Source organism: Protopterus annectens, chromosome 7.part0 (assembly GCF_019279795.1).
Source record: "Protopterus annectens isolate FY-2018-M chromosome 7.part0, PAN1.0, whole genome shotgun sequence".
In the NCBI taxonomy this organism is placed as follows: Eukaryota; Metazoa; Chordata; order Ceratodontiformes; family Protopteridae; genus Protopterus; species Protopterus annectens.
The window spans coordinates 1,855,271,874-1,855,293,155 of NC_056739.1; the positions used below are offsets into that span (position 1 = coordinate 1,855,271,874).

The 21,282-nt window shown below is 38.9% G+C and overlaps 1 long non-coding RNA gene across 3 annotated transcripts in view; it reads left to right on the top strand.

Annotated features, from left to right (window-relative positions):
• Positions 1 to 21,282, top strand: part of LOC122807252 — a 1,461,171-nt gene that overhangs the window by 485,377 nt on the left and 954,512 nt on the right. For 2 of the 3 annotated variants that reach the window (XR_006365609.1, XR_006365610.1), the window contains exon 4: positions 7,492 to 7,607. The exons of the other annotated variant lie outside the window; for it this stretch is intronic. This is a non-coding gene — a long non-coding RNA (uncharacterized LOC122807252). The remainder of the gene's footprint in view (positions 1 to 7,491; positions 7,608 to 21,282) is intronic. 3 annotated transcript variants of the gene reach the window in all.

The window sequence follows — 21,282 nt, forward strand, 5'->3', positions numbered from 1 at the left end:
TATGATCCTATGCATTTTACACTCATTAAACAGCAAAAAAGCTGCTTATTGAGTGCAAAATAGTGGCAGCCATTTGGCTATTTTCAGTGCAAGCTCTACGGCAGACTCGTTTTTCAGTTTGCATCACATGTAGATTAACACCCTGATTGGAGAACATTCATTCTCCAATCAGGGTGCTGATCTACATGCCGCCCAAGCTCTAAACAGGAATAACTGATGCTTCATATGTTCACAGGTTTAGTCTAAACTTAATGCTGAGAGCCATTGAGAAGTACAGCTACATCACCCTCATAATGGGAAGAGAAGACTATTTTTGTTTTTTTGGATAAGAGATTATTAGCATTACTCTTTCAGAAATACTGTGCAAGCAAATGAGTGCAACTAAGGAAATTATTTATTTATTTATTTTTTGAGCTGGGATACAGGATCTGAATTGTTTAGACATAGTAAGTACTTCTTAAGTTTAATTCTGGCGGCGACCAAAAAAACAAATACTACAAAATGGAAACCACAGTCTAAACCAACCATACTTGAAGTAGTGAATATTGTAACAGAGATAAAAGAACAAGAATCATGATCTTTTTAGAAAAGGCTAGGAGTAAATTGCAAATTAAAAGTGGAAATTGTGGGAACAATACATGCAGAAAATGCTTTGGAGAAGGAATGAGGTTTAAGAGAAGTCAGGAATGGAACAATTTATGCAGTGTTGGATTGATTATATTGAATAGAACAATATATGTGATGCATAATATTTGTAAATGTGAACTTGTTAATATTGTGTGATTACTTTTATATAAATATAAGTTTGCCAATATCGCAAGTGATAATTCAGTAAAGGTGTTTTTTTACAAAAAAAGAAATCATTATCATTAATGACAGGTATGAATTTATGGTCTCCCAGCAATTCTTTAAGGCTTGCTTTAAAAGTTTTCATCACAATACTGTGTTTGATGTGCAGAGGGAGTATTTTCCAAAAGATGGAGCTTCTTTGGTAAAACTATCATATTAGCAGATAAATTGATCTTACAGTAGCGATATTAGTTGAGCTGTTTGATCTATGCAGGTGAAATAAGTTGAAATCTAAGGGGTATTTCTAAGCACTAGGCAAAGATCAGTTCTCAGGAGCGTGTAACAGACGGAGTAGAAGAATAGGATATGTTAATCTTTCAGGGAAGCTTCAGTGGCTTAAACCAGAGATTTTTTAAGTCAGCAATTGTTGGGGCCTTTCATTCAATAATAGGTCTAATAAGCAGGGAGTAAAGAAGAAAGTGGACATCCCTGGCCCTTAAAAAAGATGGCCCAAGAGGTGAACTATGTGAGACAGAAGGAATTTCTGACTAGAATTAAGACTTGTGGTCTAAAGAGAGCTCATTATCAATGTGGATATCCAGGAATCAAATAATGTGTTCTGCTTTAAGAGGAACATCAGAAATATGATTAGAAGAAAGGATAGTGGTATTATCAAAGGTAATTATACTACACTTCTTGAAATTTTGGATGAACCTATGATTAAAACATTAGGTGTTGTCCTGAAAAAGGTCTGGGTATCTAGAATCGCATTGACAACAGCACCCAATTTGCATGGTTCACAAACTGGATTACCCAAAGACATTGGATACCTGATTTTACCTCTGAAAAGTAGATGCTAAACAGTAAGGGACTCAAGAGTGAACCTTGTGGTTGCTACTAGTAACATCTCTGTGACCAGAGGAGATGCAGTCTGTTTAACCTGCTTGAGCTTGATCCATAAGTCAATTGGTTTTCCAGTGGACAGTTAAGATAGTTAATACATAGCTTGCTTATTATACCCACATGGATAATAGTATCAAAGACTTTAGCAAGGTCAAGGTAGAGAATATAAACAATCTGGCTCTTGTCTAAAGCTTCAGTGACCTTGTAAAAAAATCAGTTAGGTTGTGTAGGCATGATCTGTCTTATCAAATCTGAACTAAATAGGGTTGAGGGTCTGGCGGGCATCATATACCTTTGCTAATTATTTTACTGCTAATGTGTATCATAGTTGAACAGGTAATACTATTGAAGCTGTTGTGAGACCACCCTTATGGAAGAGTGCAACTCTGTCTGTTCTCACAGTTTCATACACATAGCCAGTGGAGAGACTAAGTTTAAATAGATATATAAGAGACTGGGCTTGTTGTGTATGATACTTGCAAACAAAGTCTCTCGATCAAGGGTGAGAACAGGTGGTATTATCACTTTTAGAAAGTAGTGTGGGAGATGGGTTGTATAGGAAGCATGAAGCTGGAAATTATGAACAAGGAGCCAGACCAGTGGTGCAGAGGGATAAAGCCCTGACTACAGCCTTGCCAACCTGCATTTAATTAGTAGCTCTGGCACTTGACAATGCTGGTGGGGAAAATGGGTATTTCTATCCTAGTGAGTAGGGGGCAGAGACATTCATGAGCTGTAGCAGTCTGTGGCTTGGGGGAATGTATGTAGCATGCCAGGCTGTCAATCATGGGTAGCCTTCATCAGACAAATGTACAGGAGTCTTATTTACATAGAGGAAAGCATAGTGGCACTGGCTATGATATGGGTCAAATGTCCCCTCACTGAGGAGTGTGGTTAGACTGACAACAATAACATACTAACTGTAGCAAGGACACAAGACTATTCCTGGCTGCCCATATGATATCCCCCCAGCTTTGACAGCCTAAAAAAAAGATTGAGTGTGATTGGGAAGGTCTGCTGCTCATCAGGCATGGAGGTAAAAAGCATACAGGCAAAGATTAGCAGCACTGATATTAGCTATAATTTGTAAGCCAAAGTGGAATACACAACTTTATATACGTTTGGAACAGATATAGTGTTACTTCTGGTTTCCTAATGTAGTTGAAGAAGACCTTGTGGTTATCCCTAGTACTGACTGGATTTGTATTGTATTAACTCTACATGACTGATGATCTTACTTAATACTTTTGAGCTACTTTTATTGTGTGGGAGAGGGATTTTCTTTTACAAAGGGACATGGGCTTCTTCTTTTTCATGTATAGTTTATTTATATGGGTGTTCCACCATGCTGGCTTATTGCTGAATATATCAGTGTTCTTGTTGCAGATAGGAATGGCCTTTTCTATGCATCCATTCATAATGAAGTAGAACTCAAAGGAGTATTCTGAGGCAAAGGTGGCATTGTGGATACGTTTATTCACCACACTATGCCAGGTGTGCTTGTCTAGGATATTTGGAAATAGAAATAAGGTAGCTTTAGAATAATTCAGAAATACTGAATTTTTTAATTGGTAGCAAAGCTTGTATTGATGGTGAAGATAACAACTAGGTGATTAAATTTTACCAGGAAGATAAAAACAAGTTGGGTTGAACATGAGTGAGAGCAGTTTGTGAGGATAAGGTTAAAGAAGGTCAACCATGCTGGTGAAGGGAGATGGGTGCGGAGAGGAAAATCTATACTAGGGAGCTGATATATACAAAGTCAACGAATCTGTGGGGATATTTACTTGAGGTTGTACAAGTTTGCTTGTTTACTAAGTGGCAGTTAAAGTCTCCCACAAACATTGCATTTCACTTGATGAATAGCTTATTGACTTGATGTATGTAATCAGTATACTCTGTAGGGAATATGGTTGTGGGCCTATAGTTAGAGCTTAGTGGAAGTAAATTTTATTGGAATAATCTAGTTTGTAGTTCATAATAGTTACTAGGCGTTGTGGTGTTGGAGACTACAGAAGAGCCTAGCCCTTTTTTCCAATTGCCATAGAGCACTATGTGGTTACGTGACTTTCTCAGAGTCGCACAGTAGGTAAACAGAGGTTGAGGAAATTATGAGACAAAGATGTACCTAATAAACCTGGATATACCACTGCAGTTTCCTGTGGTCCTGAATGTGCACAGATGCAGTGCCTCGATAAAGACAGAGTGCTATCACTATTTTGAAATAGAGTCTCAGTAATTGCACAAATATGGATGTCTTCAAGGGAGGAGTAAACCTGAAACTTAAAATTTTTTTTTTTTGTTTAAGCTTCTATCACTGAGCAGAGAAACAGTGGTATCATTTGAAATGGAATTTGCTCTGTGTATATTGAGTAGAACTGTGCCTAAAAATGGCAAATAAGAAGTAAAGATTTAAATCGGTAATCAAAAGAAGTGCAGCCTGGTCCTGGCAGAATAGGAGGGCTTGTTGACCATGTGTTCCCTGGCAGACACACACTAGAATGACACAAGTTAACAAACCACTTACTGTAGCCAGTTATGTTATCTATGAATTAACACAGCAACTTGGTGAGGGAAGACTATATCCGCACTGGTACAGCGGTAGCGTTGTTGCCTCACAGCAAGAAGTTCTCCCGTTCGATTCTCGGCTGAAGTGCAGGGAGTGCCTTCTGTTTGGAGTCTGCATGTCCTCCCCGCGGTTGGATGGGCGTTCGAAAGATATGCATAAATGGGCGTGCCTTCGTTGAAGGTTGGACATCGAGCTGGCACCTTGGCATTCATGAAAATCTACTGCCAATCATTAGCAGACCGGAGTTCCACTGTGGTGACCCCTAACCAGGAAAAAGCCGAAAGACTAACAACAACAACTTGGAGAGGGAAGAATACTGCTTAACACCAGTGTTAGTGCTGTACTCTCCTTAATGATATAGGCAGAATAAGCCAATGTATCTTACTGTATCTTCAGGGGGTACACTGCTTAAGCTTGGTCACTTAAACTTGGATGGCAACAAAATTGCACTCATATTTAGGAGGGTGAAGTGTACTGACAACTCTTGCAATGTCTCCACTCCTAGAGCCAGAGAAGCAACTGACAGGAGCTCTCTCCTTATTCTGAGTGGTAAGTGCTTTGTCAGTATGTCATATGATGGAATTACTTATTACCAGGACTTCAGGGCTAGAAGCAGGCCTAGTGGCCTTAGAGATCCAGGCTTGCAGTTGGGGGTTGTCCTGGTAGATTTATGTGAGAGTGCAAGTGTATGCATAGCTCTAGATGGCTGAGATCTTCTATGCTGGTGCATAATAGGCTTAGACAAGGATTTCTTGACTACCTTAGGTATAGTGATATGAGACTGTTTATTGACAGTGGAGGAAGCAAAGAGATATGCCTCCAGACCAGGTAAGTAGGTGCATCTCTCATAGGCAGACATGGAAGCATCTAGGAGTAATGGGTAACTATCAGGTAACTCTGACACTACTTCAGAACACCTAGTGCCAAAAGACGGATCAGGTGAGAGTTGATATAAGCTTGTAGCTTCATGGTGATAGGCATTTGAGAGATTTAGTTAAAGTAGGGTCCTGATAATAGTAGGAACTGATACAAGTATAGTAAAATAATAAAGCTTCCTACTAGATATACAGGAGTTGCAGGTAATGTTTTTGGTAGAATAATGATAAGAAAATATGAGGCCTGAAGATAAGTATTTATAGTGGAAGTGGTTCAGATCAGTTAAGAATGGAAAGTGAGAGTAAATGCTAATGCGTTGATATTTAATGAAGGGGGCTAAATTAGATGTACTACTAGTGGTAATGGTAGAATTTGGTTTGACTTGTAAGATAGGATACCAAAAATCAGAGCAATCTAGCAAAACAAAAATGTACTATATAGATATATATATATATATATATATATATATATATATATATATATATATATATATATCAAGCTTGAAAGCAGGGAATGTACCACAAAATAAAAAAAGAGATATTAAGGTAGCAAGCAAAGACAGAGACTGAAAACAGACTGCTAATGGATAAGACAGAAAGATTGCCAGAACAATGTAACAGTTCAGAAATGATACTAAGTAGCAAGAATAATGAAATAGCTGCAATGCATTAATGACAAACAGTTTTTTTTCAAAAGTAAGGACATTGTGCAAGTCCTACTAATTCATCTAGTCTTGGGTTAACAACCGAGTAAAACAAGTTTGTCATATTATAATTTAACTTGCTTTTCAACAGAGTCTGCTGACAGCTGCTGTTTTCTTTTTTTAATTAAAAACACAAGCGCATCTTTAATTTATGCAAACTAGCAGAAAATAAAAAATGACCATTTTCATGTGTACTTTAAATTCCTTATAGTACATAGATAACTATTTGTTATGCATCCATTTTACAACAAATCAGTATTGCAGACCTGCATCTGATGCAAAGTAAATCCAATTGGCTAAAAGGTAACTACTTGTTATATATAGATAACACACAAGTGGCACAGAATCAGTCTTTTCAACATAAATTATGACACAGCTTTCTAGCAGCATACCACTGCTACCTGACAGAAATTGTTATTTTTTACAGGACTGACTAAGATTAGAGATCAAGTCATTAGCTTACTGAGTACTATGCATTACAGGGTAAGACAAATAATTGCTAAAGATCTGTGTTTGTGGGCTGTATGCAGATGGCTCCCTCAAAGATGTTGTGTAATTTGAAAGAGTGCAGCAGTATTTCCAAGTCATTAACTACCCTGGTGTCATGGCTGTTGAAATCATATGCCAGATATGTAGGTTAATGGCTTGCAATAATCGCAGGGTCAGAAACAGACCTTTGCCAGTTCTCTGTACAGAACAATACTAAGTCTTTGTTTTCTCTCAGGCTCTGATACCATGTTGAGCAGAATGGACTGCAAGATTCTGCTTATATGCTGTGGAACAGCTGATTTCCCAAATATTACAGAAGTGTTGGTGTATTATGTAAGTACTGTGTGTATAGGAGGAGGGGGGTGGTAGGTGATTGCAGTTGCTGCTTGCATCGTGATGACAGGTCCATATTTGACAAGTTGCTTCTAGGTAACTTCTAAGTGCAGGCAAATTAATTTTATATGTTTACAGATTAAATCATTAAGCCTTCAGTTTACTGGCTTTCAAAAAACTTAATTGCAGTAATCCCATGTTTATATTTTCTACTTTTTGCATATTTAGCAAACATATTTATGAAGGGTTTTAATGACTGACTTCTTTAGGAATGTAGGACTTCCACTGGACAGTACTCTCAGACTATAGATGAAACGGACTCCTGTAGATAAGTTTACTCCCTTAATAAAAATAAATAAATAAGCTAAATACATAAATAGATGTCTGCGTTTCAAGGTCTTCTGCCATACAGCTCTGTGGTTTCTTGACAAGTTCTATCAATCTTAATGCTTGGCTACCCTTGGAGGGGGGTGGTGTTGCTGTCTACTGGAACAGATTCAGTGTTGCTTAAATAAGAATTACTTAACAGTAAGTATTACTATTGTTTTGTGATAGGTGCATCCCTTCTATTCAGAGCTTGTGTTTAATATTCTTTGTATGAATTGAAAAAATAGCATAATATTCCCTGTAATTGTTAGTCTAAATTTTGCTAATACTATAGCAAAACCTTATTTTATGGGTTATAGCTCACTGTTGCCAGTTCTTGTAATTTAGATTATGATTTCTTAATCTAACCTCTCAGAATAGCTGGAAATGACAGACTGCTCAATTAACTGTGATGAACAATGTGCCTTATAATCACTGCATAACCTGTCTGTGTTTTCCACAGCTGTGGTAGTGAGATGTATTCCATACAGTCTGTCCAGGAATCCAAAACCATAGCATGACCTTCAACACTGGGCAATTGACTCTCCTAGAATGTTCGAGAAACATTCAGAAATAAAGGTCTGAATTATTTCAAACTTAACTTTTCCCATCCCTTAAGAACTAATGATATCTGATGGTTGGTGTCTTGTATTTAAGTTTCTATACAGATTTAGACATTAAATGGATATGGCTTCATTACAAAATACTATGCTTGTTAGAAAGTAATAATACTTTCCAATCCTTTGCCTACACTTACTGCAAAAAATGGTCATGGATATGATTACACTATGAAATACTATGCTTGTTAGAAGGTAATAACATTTTCCAGTCCTTCATCTATAATGAGATCAAAAATGGACAAAATTATTCAACAATAAAAGTCATGAGTATTCTAAAAAAATCTGCAGTGGTATCAAAGTGCATTTAGAAACTCTATACCCTTTGATAACAGTACACAATTTTTTTTTTGATTTTCAGAATGTATTAATGGAACAAATCTAACTTGGCTCAGTAACACTCTGCTCTAAAAATCAGTTCGTAATGCCAGACCAATGTGAAAGATGCTGTTTTATAATCACATATTACTTTTGCCTTATGTATTATGTACTGAATGATGTTTTTTGCAGGTCATTACGGGAAAATGTGAAACTGCTGATTCTGACCACTATGCAAAGCTATTCTAATAGAAGGACTGAAAGCCTGTCTCAAAATGACTGGGCAAGTTAAAAGGCAGAATAGGTACATCAAAAAGTTTTGCAGTTAATACCTACCTAGTTTGAGTTATTCAATGCGATTTTCCCTGTTGAGGAGACCAATTTCTGATAAGTAAATCGGATTTATTATGATATGCAGGACTGAGAGAAGGCTTTGGTGGTAGTCTCCCTAATTTCAAAGCACCACATTTCTGCAGCAGCTGAGTTATACACAGGTTTTGAAGTAAATGATTACAAGAACATATAATCACCCCTCAAAACTTGTTAGATACCTTGTACCGGATGCTGGGGATCAAATTCATTATTAATAATTACAGTTTTCCAAATGAACAGGTAAAAGGAGTATCTGAGAATTTTTTTCTTTTTATTTTTATAATGGAAAATGTAATATATCTTCCTGTATTTGCAATAGCAAGTTTTCTTTAAATGTCTCATTTCACAATTAAGAGAAATGGAGTATAAAGTAACATTATAAGACAAAAATGTGCATAAAACAACATTATAATAATAACCTGCAGAGATGAAAATCTGGAAACTGTGAAAAGCATGATCACTTTCTCAGTGTGTAAACCATTACTATGACAGAAAGGAATTCGTGAAAGTGTTCATGCAGTTGTAACCTTTTGGTATTCAGCAGTATCCAGCCTCACCATGTTGAAGTAGTAGCCATGTTTAGCTATCTAATATGACAGGAGCACAGTGACTAGACACCAGGGATTACTCAATGTTTTTGTGCCATAATGGCTCCAACTTCATTATGCAGATCAGGGGTGGGGGATACACTAGACACCAGGGATTACTTTACTTTTTGGTGCAGTAATGGCACTGACTTCAGTATGGGTATCATGGGTGGGGTAAACACTAGACACCAGGGATCATGCTACTTTTTCGTGCAGTAATGGCACTGACTTCAGTACAGGTATCATGGGCTGGGTAAACAATAGAAACCAGAAATTACTTTACATTTTAGTGCAGTAATGGCACTGACTTCAGTACAGGTATCAGGGGTGAGGGAAACACTAGACACCAGGGATCATGCTACTTTTTATTGCAGTAATGGCACTGACTTCAGTATGGGTATCATGGGTGGCAGAAACACTAGACACCAGGGATTACTCTACCTTTTAGTGTAGTAATGGCACTGACATCAGTGCAGGTATCATGAGTGGGGAAAAGACTAGACACCAGGGATTACTCTACTTTTTAGTGCAGTATTGGCACTGACTTCAGTAGGGGTATGATGGGTAGGGGAAATACTAGACACCAGGGATTACTCTACTTTATAGTGAGATAATGAAGCTAAATGCAGTATAGGGATCAGGGGATATGGTAAACACTAGACAAGGGATTACTATACTTTATAGTGAGATACTGAAGCAAACTGTATGCTTATAGTGAGATAATGAAGCTAACTGCAGTATAGGGATAAGGGGATATGGTAAACACTAGACAACAGGGATTACTATACTTTTAAGTAGCATAATGGCAGTACAGGTATTGGTGATGGGACGGGACACTAAACCCCAAGGATTATGTTCTAGTGTCATAATGGCACTGACTAGAGCATGGAGGTTGGGGAGCTGGGGTTGGGACTCTAGACACTATGGATTCTACAATGGTGACATAATTCCACTAACTGCAGTGCAGTGATCAAGGGCATGGGTTGGTGGGAAACACTACACATATGGGATACTACAGTGGTGCTATAACGGCACATACAGCAGTACAGGGATTGGGGGATGGGGGAGCCAATACTTACCAGGGAAACTACAATGCTACAATGGTGGCATAATGGCACTTCAACTGCTACAGGGGTTGGGGGGAGGAAAGTATGGGCGGGCAGACAAGTCAGGGACAAAGGGGTGACTATGGTGTGTATTGGAGTATGAATATGCACTTGGATGAGTAGGGGAGTGATGGGGGATGCCAATGCCTACATGAGTAGGACTTTACTACCATGACATGCAATCAGCAAGGAGTTGCATGTTGTGCTATTAACTGCACTTCAGAATCATGCAAATTAGCTGACAATGTGTTTTTTATTCATCGCTGGTAACGTGTCTCTGAATCGCAAACTACAGCATCATTGGAACAGGGCCTATTTAGAGGATGTGCATATGTTTTGTAGATATTATGTGTTTCGACATTTTTTCTCAGTTATTATTATAATATTTAGATCATTTTAAGTGAACCTATATATATATATATATATATATATATATATATATATATATATATATATATATATATATATATATATATATATAACTATTCAATGAAAGCACATTTCACTGAAAGTCAAATGACTGTGCACAGATCACTGAAAGCTCAATTCACTGAAAACACAATTCACTGAAACACATTTCACTCTATATGGTCTTTTTCCCACTGTAGTGTGACCCTGGAATTAGTATATATAGTAAGAGGGGGTGTGGGACCCCCCACATAGTTTGGATATATATTATGTTCAGAAAAGATTAATTTATTGGAATTGCAAGTATCCATGTATATAGTTCAAAATATTTAAAATGGGTGGGGGGCTATGCCCCCCCCACACACACCCTTAATATGTATACTAACTCCAGGGTCGCACTACAGTGGGGAAAAGGCCATATAAAACTTTCAGTGAATTGTGTTTTCACTGAATTGAGCTTTCAGTGAATTGTGCACAGTCAAATGAGTTTCAGTGAAATGTGCTTTCAGTGAATAGTCCTAGACCCATATATATATGTGTGTGTATATATATATATATATATATATATATATATATATATATATATATATATATATATATATATATATATATCTATATGTGTGTGTGTGTGTGTGTGTGTGTGTATATATATATATATATATATATATATATATATATATATATATAAAGATCTATATATAGATATATATATATATATATATATATATATATATATATATACACCCACACACAAATGTATATATATATATATATATATATATATATATATATATATATATATATATGTCTTCAGTTGGTATAGTAACAGCTGTATTCAAATTGCTGGAACCTGTGTTCTGAGAGACTGCCTTACAGATTATCTGCAAATATACAGAGCTAAGTATATTTTTTGGTTATAGAGTTTGTTAATTGTTGCTTCGATCTCTGTTGAAACTGTTGTCTCACTGTTCTGAGAGACTGATCGGCAAATATACAGAGCTGAGTATATTTTTTTGGTTTTAAAGTTTGTACTGTTAGTTGTTGCTTAGATCTCTGTTGAAACTGCTCCCCCCCATTTTATAGGTTCATAGGTTCATAGGTAGGTACTAGGCTATCTGCCCGAGGGCATTTATAAGCCTAGCAGAGTGTGTCAGCTTTCGCTGCCCCATTGATTAATTAACTGAGCCTCTGTCAAGCAGAGCCAATGATGTGATCCCAGTGGTGTATTTTCTGTTACTGATCCACTCGTCAAGGTTTCTCTTGAAGAGTGTTAGTGAGGGGCTCTGCCTAATGTAGTTAGGAATTTTGTTCCAAAGCATGGGGAGTCTCTGTGACAGGAAAGTATCTCTCCAGCATGTTCTGTTCATTGTTGTGGCGAGGTTTAGCTCACTAGAGCACGTGGCTCTCAGTGACTTGGATTTCTTTAGGTGGAGCACATCCATCAGTTCTGAGCTGGACATGGCTTTGTAAAAGTCAGGCAGAGATCACCTCTGAATAAGCGATATGCCACTGAGTACAGCCCAGGGTTGTCAGACGTCCCTATTTAGGAGGGACTGTCCCGAGATCAGCAGCCTGATCCCGAGTCCCGCCCTGCCAGTTTAAATCCCGGGCAGTCTCCGCTTTTTTTTTTTGATTGGTCCGTGTTTAGCCATTTTTGATTGGCCCGTATACCGGTATATGGGCCAATCAAAACATCACAAAACAGAGCTACTTCTGTTTAATGCGGAACATCGCAGTTCCACATTAAACAGAAGTAGGTCTGTTTTGCGATGTTTTGATTGGCCCGTATACCGGCATACGGGCCAATCAAAACATCACAAAACAGAGCTACTTCTGTGTAATGCGGAACTGTGATGTTTCACATTAAACAGAAGTAGCTCTGCATTTATATATTTTTGATTGGCCCGGGCCAATCAAATAAAAAATAAACACAGAGCTACTTCTGTTTAATGTGGAACTCTGATGTTCCGCATTAAAGACGTGGAAGACCTTTTTTTTTTTTTATTTTTTTTTTAGTCCCTACCTGGCCAGTCAGAAATCTGGCAACCCTGGTACAGCCAGAGTTTTTTCTGCCGTGTCTTCAGTTGGTATAGTAATAGCTGCATTCAGATTGCTGGAACCTGTGTTCTGAGAGACTGCCTTACAGACTATCTGCAAATATACAGAGCTGAGTATTTTTTTTTGGTTTTAAAGTTTGTACTGTTAGTTCTTGCTTAGATCTCTGTTGAAACTGTTTACCCATCCTCCCTATTTTTGGTTTGTAGTTTAAATTTGGTGGCTTTTGCAGTTGCCCGCCCCACTGTAGATTTGATTTGGGACACTCCCCCAGTCCCATCTCTTTACCACATTCTACCTAATAAACCCTTTCTGCACTTGCTTTTAGTCCTTTTTAATTTAATTGCATTTTTTAAACTGTGTTTGGTCTAATATTGCTGCATACTCAAGTGTGCTAGCTTGCACTTCATGTGAATTATTTTTACAACTGTTTTTGCTACTTTTCTGTAAGAAAACAAAAAAAACTGTAAGGCTGTTTCCTACCGTTCCTGTAACTAGTGTTCCAGACACAGATTTGCTGTATCCAGGACTGTATGTAAGCTTCTGAGCCCCCCAAGCCTTTCTGTGTTGGAGGGAAGCCATCTAGCTTATCAGAGGGAGTTGTAAGCACTAGGTAACCTGTCTACCACATAAGGAGTGGTTCTGGCCCAGAAATTGTAGTTATTGGCCATTTGGGCAATCTTACATCTCTCTCAACTTTCTGATTTGAAAGCCTGCATTTGCACTTGTTTCTGTCCTGTAACTCGTCTAGTGCAGATACAGATTCTTAGTTTTAGCACTTGAATTTGCTTATTCATGCTCAGCACTTGTTCAGAACTTGTAAGCACTAAATAAGCTACTAATTACTATAGCACTCAATCTTCCTCATTACCTAGAGGAAAACAGTTTTTGTACTTACTTTTCTCACTTGCTTAGAGAAAAACAGCTCTTGTACTCACTTTCCTCACTTATCAAGAGGAAAATAGTTTTTTATTCTGGCATGTCCAAGGGTCAGCTCCCACTGTTCTCTCCTGTCTATCTGATGAACCCAGGGCATCTTGAGGCAATGTAGAAATTGCCTCATGTACACAGACAACCCTCTCCTCCTACCAGCCAACACTACAACCTGTGAGAGATGCACTTATCTAGCCAAACTGGAGGTAAAGCTCACTCCAACCAAGACTGAACTTGACAGTCATGAGGAGAAGGTAAACATTTGCACCACACCACACTCATCACATAGTCTCACTAAATCTACACCATCAAAATCCACACATAGTAACACAAAAACATTTGTGGAGGCTCTCAATAATAATCTGCCTAAGCAACAGAGACCTCCAAAGCAGAAACACAAGCAACCTCCATCCCCCAACACACCCCAAATGACACATAGCCCACAGACTCAGTGTGCCACTCAACCACAGCCAATAAGGCAAAACAACACACCCAACACACTAGTCATAGGTGACTCTATAATCAGGCACACTGATGTCCCACTCACCAGGCTAAACAAGGAGAAGGTTACTGGCAGCTGCCTGTCGGGTGCCAGGATCCAGCACATAACCCATGCACTCAGATCACTCCACAACAAGTACAGATATGACTCTGTCATTGTCCATGTTGGTGTGAATGACCTGAGATGTACCTCCCTGGACTACATGAAAAGAGATATGGAAGAGCTCTCCGATCTTGTAGCCCAGCCAGGTATGACCCTAGCCCTGAGTAGCATTCTGCCATCGCCCAGAATGATACCGCAGTACAAGGACAAAATGATTGAATTCAACAATTGGCTAAGCTTTTGCTGTCATTCTAAGGGGATCCAGTATCTGTCTGCTTGGGATGACATGGTCAACAGACCATGCTGCTTTTGGTCGACAGACCATGATGCTTTACCACAGATGGCCTGCACCTGTCGCCCCTGGGATTTTGGATACTGGCTAATGCTCTTGCTGCCCCTATAGTGCCTTTTTTAGGCAGGGTTCAAATAACAAATTCACCACCATAACAGGAACAGGCAAGCAAAAACTGAGGGTAATGCTACTCAATGCCAGAAGTCTAAATCTCAAAATGAGCTCACTCAAGGCACTCCTTAAAATGGAGACCATTGATATCTGTGCAGTGACTAAGACCTGGTTCAAGGCTGCAGAGAGCACCCCTGCACTACCAGGCTATAACTCATACCACACTTTTCAGCCATGTAACCTGGACCGAAACAGCAAAGACGGAGGTGTGTCCATATTCATTAAGGATATCCACACCTCCACGCTAGTTGCTCAGCATAATGCATCCAAGGTTATCCAAGTGCAACTAACTCTGGGCAAACCTGCAATCCAAATTGTAGCTTGCTACAGATCCCCCACCATGACCCAGGATTCCCACTCCTCTTTTCTTGATGTACTGGAAAATATAAGGTTTCAACCAAACATCCTAATAATGGGTGACTTCAACTACCCCACCATTAAATGGGAAAACTACTTGTGTACCAACTCCTTAGCTCAACACTTTCTGGAATTCATAAACTCCAATGCCCTAGATCAACTTACCCACACCCCCATCAGGAGCAACAATATCCTAGACCTAGTCATTACCAACATGAGTGACCGATGTTCTACACCTGAAGTCAACTCCTTGTTGGTCTGATCCGACCATAAGCTTATCACCCTTGATATCCACATCCCGCCCCCACCCCCTCTTTAAGGAAACCACAGTAAAACACTTCTCCAAAGCCAACTTCATGCTTCTTAAGACAGAAGTCGTGAATTTCATGCCACCCATGCAGATGGACAATACAGTTGCAACTGCTGAATCCTACACAAATGCACTCTATAAGCACTTACACGAATGCATGGATCGAGCTATCCCAAACAGAACCAAGACGCTATCCTCAAAAAAAAGGAAGCCAATCTGGTGGTCCCCTGCCATAAACAAACTGTACAACAGAAGGAAGAAACTGTTGTAAAAGAGAGTAAAATCCAATGAGTAGAGGAGCTCCCTGATCAGCATCAGTAAGAAGCTGAGATCCCTTATAAGATCCTCCAAAGCTAGCTACGAAAATAAAATCACCACTAAATCTAAGGACAACCACAAAGCATTCTATAGCTATGTCAAGAATCTAGATGGTAACACCCAGATCTGATCTGAGTTACAGCACAAAGGCACGAAAATTACAGAACCAGCTGATATTGCCAATATCCTGGCAGATAGGTTCAGTGCTAACTTTACCCCCCCCCCACCCCTAAAGGGCCCATATCTATACAGGAAGAATGCAGAGTCCCTGGAATCACAACTATGCAGGTAAAAGCTGCACTCTCTAAAGCCAAAAACACAGCATCCATGGGACCGGACAACATTCCAGGCTGCGTTTTACATGAACTTCAGAACAAACTGCCTCCACACTTAAGCACCATGTTCAATAATAGCCTCGCATCAGGCTATTTGCCCACTGAATGGCACACAGCAACAGTTATCCCACTCCACAAAGGGGGAGCCACCACTGATCCTGGGAACTATCAACCTATTAGCCTGACAAGCCTGGTCTGCAAGGCCATGGAACGTATCATCATGGAACTCATAAACAAAGACATTGGTAACCTCCAAACTCTGGATCCCACCCAGTACGGGTTTGTGAAAGGCAGATCATGCCTCCTGAACCTGATTGACTTATTTGAGCAGTCACCAAAGCCGTGGATGAGGGCAAGTTGGTTCACACAGCTTATCTTGATCTCGCCAAGGCTTTCGACACCATCCCCCATTTTGGAATTATAGCTAAACTCACTAAACTAGGTATAAATCCCTACATCACAAGATGGGTTGCCAACTGGCTCACTGAAACCCACACTGTAAAAGTTGCAGACTCTAAATCTGACCTCAAAGCAGTGACAAGTGGAGTACCACAGGGTTCTGTCCTGGGACCTCTCCTGTTTGGTACAAATACACTCAAAAAAAGGCTCGAGGGAATGAACTCAGACTAACAAAATAAACAAAATAAAGCCGTTTATTATGAAGTGCTTTTCGTCACCTGTGATGAGGCAACTTCTTCAGATACTTTACAAGTTAAAAAAATGCATTTTTATAACAGTTCTAATCACGTGAATCCACCTTAAACATTGTATCAATGCAACACAAAATAGTACCAACGTATAAGATTTTTAAATTTTAAAACACATATAATATTCTAACTATTCCTTTCCCTACCACCTAGTGTTGTTCTAACAAATAGAACATGTTGTTTGTGTTTCTTAAGTAAGTCTTACTAAATGTTTAAAAACTTGTAATAAATGAGTATTTGATTAAGCAAACATATGCTAATATTTTAGACACCAACCAGTAGTAATATAAAGTCATCAAAATAAATAACAATTATTCTTTTATTTTGTTTTGTTCGTGTCTAATTAAATAGTAAGAAGCATGTATATATTTGTAGTTGAATTTTTAAAATGACTAAAAAGTAACTAACAAATAACTAAAGGATAATAAAAGGCTAGAATACCTTATCTATTCAGACTTTTAAGTTTGAAAAGGCAGGCTATATTGCAATGTTCATTTAAACCAGGTTCAGCTTCTTAGTTGCCATGACAATTCGCGTTCTTCTAAGAATAAATTAAAAGGGCCTCCTCTGATATCATACTGTATTTGGTCTATAGCCCTAAATTTAAAGGTATGGCCTTCGTATAGCATACTACGTTTTGCTAATGCATTTTCTACTTTCCTAGTAGCCAATGCATAGGTATGCTCGTAAATCCTGTCCCGTAAGCGGCACTCCGTTTTACCTATGTAGAATGCCTTACATAGTAAACAAGTAGCCGCATATACAACCAACTTAGAGTTGCAATTCAAGTTGTGTTTTGTGTGGTATTCTTTATCATTAATAGTAAAGTTCATACCTGTTGTAATGTGTTTGCACGTACTGCAGCAGCCACAAGTAAACATACCTACTTTTTTGTTAAAACTTTTTGTTTTATGTGAATCAAGAATGCTTTTTAAGTTTTTGCCTCTCCTAAATATGATTTTAGGCATACAACTCAGTTTACTTAAAAGATTTTTGTCTTGTCTAAATAATTCCCAATTTTTGTATAGTATGTATCTTATAATGGTGCTGTCGGAGTTGAAAGTAGTAATAAAACTGCATTCAAACCTTATTTCTCTACTATTTTTTGCTGTCTCGACACAATTCACTACAATTGCATTTTCTGTGTCAATTAAATTTTGAGTGGTAAAACTATAGTTAGAAAAGTTAATTTCATCCAAACGTTGGCTTCCACTTAAGATCGGAGTAATTACTCCATTCTCTCTTTTAAAGTGGACTTCTCTAGATAATGTCTTAAGTCCAATGGATAGCCCTTTTGTTGAAACATGTTCTCCAGTAAGTTGCACTCAAAGAGAAAGTCGCTATAAAGTGAAACCATCCGGGCAGCTCTAATCATCTGGCCCTTTATTATAGCCCGTTTTTGTGGTAAGGGGTGCAAACTTGTAAAGTGCAAGAAAGAATTGCAGTATGTACTTTTTCTATGGATTTTCGAAATGTATCTTTTATTTACGACGTCCTTTATTAAGTTGACATCTAAATAGTTAATACTTGCTTCCTGGAAATTGAATGTAAATTTAAAGAAATTAGTAGTACTGTCAAGGTAGTCTAAGAATTTAATTGCTAAATCAGAACTGCCTCGAAACAGTATAAATATGTCGTCAAGGAAGCGTGTATAAAACATTATGTTAGACATCCATTCAGTCTTTTTAAACACATAATGCTTTTCCCAATACACCATAACGGTGTTAGCAAAACTTGCTCCACAAGGGGAGCCCATTGCTATACCGCATTTCTGAAAAAATAATTTATTATAGAAAGAAAAATAATTGTTGGTAAAAATAATATCTAGAAGGGTCGTCACTAAGTGAATTTCTTGACTAGAGGCTCCTTTGCTAATAAGAAATAAATTGACCTATTCTATACCTTCAAGATGTGGAATTGATGTGTAAAGATCTACTACATCAATTGTGATGATCTACCTCTCCTGTTTGGTATTTCCTTCTCTGAAGTACAGGCTAACACAGAAGGCCTCTGGCTAATGAAGTTCGCAGATGACTGCAAACTAGGAGCTATAGTCAAGTCTCCAAATGATGTGGAAATCCTGCAGAAGGGCCTCACAGAGACAGATGCCTGGTGTCAGAGCCATGGCCTCAAGCTCAATGCAAAAAAGTGCAGTGTCATCTCCTTTGGTAAAAACTCTGTACCCATGAACTACCACATAGGCAGCAATCTACTTAATGCTGAATGCGTGATAAGATACCTTGGGACCCAGGTGGACAGTAGTCTCTCCTTTGATAGTCACATCACCACAGTAGTCAGGAAGTCCTTCTACGTGGCACACCTCATCATAAAAGGGTTCTCATCCAGGAAAAAAGAGGTCATTGTTCCCCTCTACTCGTCACTCATTAGACCCATTATAGAGTGCAACGGCCCTTTTGGAATGTACCTCACAAGACATCTGCAGCAGCTGGAAAGGCCACAGAAGTACCTCACAAAGAGGATTACTGGCCTCAAACAAATGCCCTACACTGACCGCCTCAAAAAACTCCAGCTTTACTCCGTAGTATATCGCCTACTCCGAGGTGATCTCTGCCTAACATATAAAGCTCTGTCAAACCCAGAGCTGTTGGACATACTACACCTAAAGAAATCCCAATCCCTCCAAGCTACATGCTCTAGGGACCTAAAACTCCAGCTTTACTCCGTAGCATATTGCCTACTCTGAGGTGATCTCTGCCTAACATATAAAGCTATGTCAAACCCAGAGCTGTTGGACATGCTACACCTAAAGAAATCCCAATGCCTCCAAGCTACACGCTTTAGGGACCTAAACCTTGTCACCACAATAAACAGGACACACTGGAGTTATAGATTCCTGTCCCAGAGACTTCCTATCCCCTGGAACAAGCTACCCATCTATGTCAAGCAAAGTTCTTCATTAGCACTCTTCAAGAAAAATCTTGATGAGTGGATGGGAAATAGGAAATACACCCCGGGGATCACTTCTGTGTCTCTTCTCAACAGTGGCACAGGAAAATAACTTTCTTGGCTGGCGTAAGCCATGGAACCTTGCTGGCTAGGCTTACGTAGGCCCTTGGGCCTATTGCCTAGTACCTACCTATGAACCTATAAAGAAAGGTAAATGCCCTTTTCCCCACTATTGTGCATCCTCAGAGTTAGTATACATACATAAGTAGCAAGGGGTATCATACCTCTCAACTGTCCAGATTTTTGCAGAATGCACAGATTTTTGCCTCAGATTTTTGGTATGTCTCTCATAAAATTTGTGGTTGTCTGGCAAATTACTTAGGATTGATGTCACTAAATGATGACATAAATTTTAGTTGCAGACTTCATATCTTTCAGAAAATACATGCTAAACCAAATCTTATTATTCTAGCAACTTTCCAAGTTTATGGAGCATTTTTAAAAATGTTACTCTATTTTTGGTATTTTGTTCCACCAGTACTTTAGACTTTGTTCAGATTTCTTGTGCTAAGAGGTTGAGAGGTATGCAGTGTGGGTTCATGGGGTGGGGTGGGGGGGACATGCCCCCACCGACAAAAACATTGCTTTTAGATGTGCTGGTGTTTTGTTGATATTTTGTGTTTAGATATTTTTTTTTAATTAGATATTATAATGTTTAAATCATTTAAGTATGCTATAAATATATATATATATATATATATATATATATATATATATATATATATATATATATATATATATATAGGTTCATAGGTTTATACTAGGCTATCTGCCCTAGGGCATTTATAAGCCTAGCCAGAGTGTGTTTGGCTTTAGCCACCCATTTTAAATTAATTTTGCTATGCCCTTTTTTGAGGTTAGTATACTGTGCCTCTGTCTAACAGTGACACAGAAGTGATACCCAGGGTAAACCTACGATCTCCCATCCACTCATCAAGATTCCTCTTGAAGAGAGTCATTGAGGGACTCTGCCTAACCTGGACTGGGATTTTATTCCAGAGTGAAGGGAGCCTCTGGCTTATGAATCTGTCCCTCCAGCATGTCCTATTTATTTCAGTGCTGAGGTTCAAGTCTCTCAAGTGCATAGCTCGATGGGATTTGGATTTTCTGAGGTGCAGCATGTCCATTAATTCCGGGTTGGACATGGCTTTATATGTCAGGCACAGATCGCCTCTGAGCAGGCGGTATGCCACTGAGTAGAGCTGGAGTTTCTTTAACCGGGCAGCATATGGCATCTGTTTGAGCCCTTTGATCCTCTTGGTGAGGTACTTTTGGGGTCTTTCCAGTTGCTGCAGGTGTCTGGTAAGGTACATCCCAAAAGGGGCATTGTACTCAATTATGGGCCTGATGAGGGATGAGTAAAGAGGCACAATGCCCTCCCTGATCTAGATGTGAATCCCTTCATGATTAGGTGTGCTATATAAAATGTTTTTCTAACCACTTTGGCCACGTGGTTGTCAAATGAGAGATTGCTATCAACTTGGGTCCCCAGGTCCCTAATTACTTCTTCTGTACTTAATGGATTATCACCTATGTGGTAATTTGTGGGCACTTTGTTTTTGCCAAAGGGGATGACTATACACTTTTTGGCGTTTAGCTTGAGGCCATGGCTCTGGAACCAGTTGTCTGTTTCTATGAGGCCCTTTTGGAGGATGCTTGTGTCGGCTGGAGAGTCGATTATGGCGCCCAGTTTGCAGTCATCTGCGAACTTTGTCAGCCACAGTCCTTCCATGTTGGCCTGTACCTCCGAGAAATATATACCGAACAAGAGAGGTCCCAGGACTGAGCCTTGTGGGA